Source organism: Mastomys coucha, unplaced genomic scaffold (genome assembly GCF_008632895.1).
Source record: "Mastomys coucha isolate ucsf_1 unplaced genomic scaffold, UCSF_Mcou_1 pScaffold1, whole genome shotgun sequence".
NCBI lineage: Eukaryota > Metazoa > Chordata > Mammalia > Rodentia > Muridae > Mastomys > Mastomys coucha.
In genome coordinates, this window is record NW_022196891.1 from 46,655,613 (window position 1) to 46,655,857 (window position 245).

Consider the following 245-nt stretch of genomic DNA (forward strand, 5'->3'; position numbering starts at 1 on the left):
TTCCTCCTCCTCCTCCTCCTCTTCCTCCTCTTCCTTCTTCTCTTTCTTCTCTTTCTCCTCTTCCTTCTCTTCTTCCTCTTCCTCCTCCTCCTCTTCCTCTTCCTCCTCCTCTTTCTCTTCTTCCTCCTCTTCCTCCTCCTCTTCTTCCTCTTCTTCCTCCTCCTCCTCTTTCCCCTTAACATTTAAAAGATATTTACTTATTTTATATATATACACATATATACATATATGTATATATATATATA